Genomic DNA, 4,537 nt, shown 5'->3' on the forward strand with positions numbered 1-4,537 from the left:
AAGAGACAGAGAGAGTGATGGAGAATGAGATGGATGAAGCACTTACGCTGCACACTGATGCCTGCTGTGATTCTCAGCAGGTTTTTCACAACAGCTTTCATTCTTGGTTTTTAATTGAGTTTTTCAGTACTTTTTCAAGAAATCTCAAGGTATGTTTAAAGGATGAATACTGTCTTGATTATTGATCTCTTTTGTACTTAAATGTACAGATATATACAGAGACATATCTTTTTTTGCAACAGCATAGAGTGTGGAAAATGTTTATAACATTGAAATGTGTTCTCATATCACAGTATGAGTCGCTTATATTATAGCCCAGTGATATATATATATATATAGTAATATTAAAATAAATTATTATGATTAAATTATAACAAGGGGCACTTGAGCCTCATTGGTGGACAAAAATTGGTGGACCTAAGACAAAGTCTATTCTGTCCATATTGCTGGTATTTATTTTCATTAAATTTTGTTTTAAACATTTTTTGCAATGTTATATCTTAATTAAATTATTTTATAATAAAGAGCAATTTTCAAAATTTCACCTCATGAAGCATTTTGCTTTTGCCCCAATACTGTCAAAATCACAAAAGCTGGGGTGGTTAACAAGTTGAAGGCTGGTTCTGTATGTCTCCATGTATTTGTGATTAGAGCAAGGGTGGGAAGCAGTATTTTGAGCCACAGGATCTTGTTAATTCAATTCCAACTTGGGTTTTAATTGCTCGATTGAAGTCATAATTTAGCCATAGGAATCCCTTTCACCTGTTCTCCAAGATTTGATTCTCTCATGGTTAGAGGTTTCTTAAGCTGTCCATTCATTTCATAAAGAGCTGATGAGGTTGAGCTGCTGCTTGCAAAACAATTGCACTGTTGCTATGGTACCCAACACTATAAATATATTTTTTTAACACTACAGATTTTTCAGCCTCCTCTTAAAATCATACAGACATGCACGCCACATATATATTACAAAAATCAATTAATGTGACCAAAAAATAAAAGTATTTATTCTTTTAGTATGAAGAACATGTAAATGTAAATGTAAAGAACCTTTTCCCACTACAAAGAACTGTTTATGGAATAGAAAGGTTCCATGACTGTTCTTCAGTGAACCATCACAGCTAATAAAGAAGCTTAATTTTCAAGAGTGTGTGAACTATATTGTGAAGTACTCAAGCTGAAATACTGTAATTAGTACTGTAAACAAATGCAAAATTGCAGTATATTTTTTCAAAGATTTGCAATGGTCAGTCAGTTCAGTTCTAATTTTTTTAAACAATATTGATTCAACAGAGGTCAGCATTACAGCACCTCACCTTTAATGTCCCTAATGTAGAATAATAACTTGTGAATTGTACAAATTACCAATGAGAAAACTGCTAAAATTCTGATTTCCCTTTCAGAATATATTCAGAAAGAATTCAAAAGCTATATATTGATAGAGCGTCTTTGCCAGATATACCACTTCTGGGATATGAAGTGCAAGACAGACGGGAAAGAGAGAGAGGCATCAGCCTCATGTGGGAGTGTCCGCAAGCAAGAGAATAATCACAATGTAATCAAATTGCCCTGTTTGATAATGGACGGCGGGAAAACGAAGAGGAATTCCAGGCAAATTTGTGCAAATAAAAAAAGATTCCTCCTGACATGATGTGCCGGTGAGAGCCAGGATATAATGAGGTGTAATTTGTCTAAGTGCATCCCCCCCACTTGCCTTCTCCCAGCCACTGTATTCTACTTAAGAATCAGAGTTCATTTCATGGACTGCCCATCATTCACTCTCTCCTAGTCTGTCTCCCCGCTAATGAGTTAGACTCGCCTCAAAGTATGTACAAGTTCTTTCTGTGTGTGTGTTTTGAACTGAGCCTCATCCATTTCAGGTGGATGTTGCAACAGAGAGCAATAGATGGAGTTGTCTGGTGAAGTATGAGTTGCACTGCTGGCGGGAATGATGATACAGTCAACATGTGGGGGTATGTGTGTGTGTGTATGGGCTCCTCAACCGTATATATTTCTGCAACATAAGCAGCTGCACTCAGTCTCTCTGCCGGTGAGATGACTCTTCCTCTCCTGAGGGGAGAATTACCTACCACCAGCCAACGCTTCCCCCTTGCCATCCCTCACAGCTCCCATAAATTATTGGAGATTTTCATATTTCATATTTCATCTACATTCATCTAGCACAGCTGGGTGGCACTGGGCAGGGCTGATGGAGGAGGAGGAGGGGGGAAACAGGGCGTCAGAGAGGAGAGCTGAACGTTTGGCAAGCTGGCGGTGGGGCCCCTGAGATGGCTCTAATTGAATTGCGAGGCCCTTGATTAGATTAGCCTTGCGGCAGCTTGCTGCCAATCTGAAGTATGGGTGACTTCCATCCTACTTAACCCCTCTGGCCCACCCCACTACACACACACCCACAGTGGCCGACACGCACCGTGCCGAGCAGCCAGCCAGCCAGGCGAAGTGCTCCCTATACTTTTAGAACATTAGAGTTTGGCTCTTTTATGATTTTTCTTTCTCTTTGTCGTTCCTTGTAAAAGAGGCGATCTTTCACCGCCAGGTCCTACTACTGGAACCCCCCACCCCATGTGAGAGTCACTACTGCTGGACCTGAATTAATCCAGTTACTCTGAGTTGATAATTTTTAAGTTTGTCTGTCTGTCTATCCATCTATCTATCTCTGTCTCTCTATCTGTCTATCTGTCTATCTATGTATATTTGTATCAAACCATCATTGAACCTCGTGTGTGTGTATATGTCATGTCTCAAAATCTATTGATCAATTCATGTATCAGAGTATGCAGGTAAAGGCTGCAAACATTTAAGTTTCAATCGTAAAGGAATATTTTTAAGTTCAATATATATTCAGCTCAACTGACAGCATTTGTGGCATAATGTTGATTAATTAACAAATTAAGATTCATGCCTTGTTTTCATAAAAAATTAGGTTATGTTGAGAAACCTACAGTAGAAGCAAAGAGGCGATGTTGACATAATTTTGGCACTTACTGTGTAAAAGTCATATCCAATTTTACAACTTCAAAACATCCGTAAAAATAGCAAGAATAGCTTTACGGCTCAAAATTAGAAATGTGACGCTTATCATTTTATAAAGACCCTTACATTAATTCTTCTGTTAAATATTGTACTGTTCTTTAAAAAAGGCACTTACAATGAAAGTTAAAAGGTCAATTCACAAACGTTACAGCAAAATACTCTATGCAAAATATAATATTTCAATAACATAACCATGAAAACAGTGTGCATTTTACAGTTTTTCTCAGTCGCTTTGGTGCATTTCTCAGATCAGTGTACATGTTTGTGTATGTACATTATGTATGTATCTCTGCGGTTTCCTACATTATCAGTTGCTAATGTCATGTTGCTGAAAATGTATTATATAGTTCTCTGTGCAACAGTCTTACCCCCCAAAACATCTAGGCATTAGTTAATCGTATAAGTCATTACTGTAAATGCAAAATGGTTGATCTAGCTGTCATAAAATGTCAAGCACATTTTCTACACATTTCTATTAGAGTTTTTGTAAATGTGCCATGAATTGTGCAGGTGAATCTTGACTTTCACTAATGAAGAGAATGTAGATCAGCTAATGATAAACCAGTTCTCTGAAATAGCTCAAAAGTGCATCTCATGAACCATCAATTGGAAAGCATATATAAACAGAGGACAACACGGGTTACAAATTCTGACAATGGATATTTCCTCCCCGTTGGCCAGCAAATTAACAGTAGCTCTGTGGCCGATGACATTTCGACCACTCCTTCTGCTTTTGGTCAGGTTGAAGCCAGCCTCATCCACATATATGAAGTTGTAAGATGGTTCACTTGACTCTAATTCCACGTTGCATTGCAAGGGAAGATATTCGTTGTGATGTAGAAGAGAATCTGTGGGCCGACAGACTGGCACGTCAGGAGGTGCAGTGCAATTCCTCATACAGTGCTGCAGCAAAAGCAAAGTTCTGTCTAAGGGGTGTTTCCTGTGTTTGCCTTTCTAATTTTGTATTTTTGTTTTATTTTTTTCTATATTACAGTGACGTTGTAATGTTGTTGTTTTTTTTTTGTCAGACCACTAGCAAAGTGTAACTGTGAATACTATCCAGTCTCTTTCAGTCAATATCCCACATACAGTAATGTGTAAATTTGTACTTTCAAAATGGATATATAGCACACATAAGAAGTGCAGCCTTCTGCATTTCAATACAGTAGCTTTCATCCAAACTGTTGCCACAGTTTACATCAGGTAATACTAACAAAGTGCACTGTTATATTGACAACATGACTAAGCATTTTGACTATCTTGTTTGTGAACAATGACTTTTCATTCTGATGGCACTGATATGTTAATTGACATAAATACTTACTTTTGAGAGATGAATTAAAAATGTTGAGTAAGTTACAAGCTTTTGCAGGTAATCCATTGTGTGTTGCTGTTTGTACGAATTGTTTTGAGAAATGCACATACTTTGCAAATATTAAGGATGATTCGAGAAATGCACCAAAGCGACTGAGAAAAACTGTAA

The sequence above is a fragment of the Sinocyclocheilus anshuiensis genome, unplaced genomic scaffold (genome assembly GCF_001515605.1).
Source record: "Sinocyclocheilus anshuiensis isolate Anshui unplaced genomic scaffold, SAMN03320099.WGS_v1.1 scaffold557, whole genome shotgun sequence".
In the NCBI taxonomy this organism is placed as follows: domain Eukaryota; kingdom Metazoa; phylum Chordata; class Actinopteri; order Cypriniformes; family Cyprinidae; genus Sinocyclocheilus; species Sinocyclocheilus anshuiensis.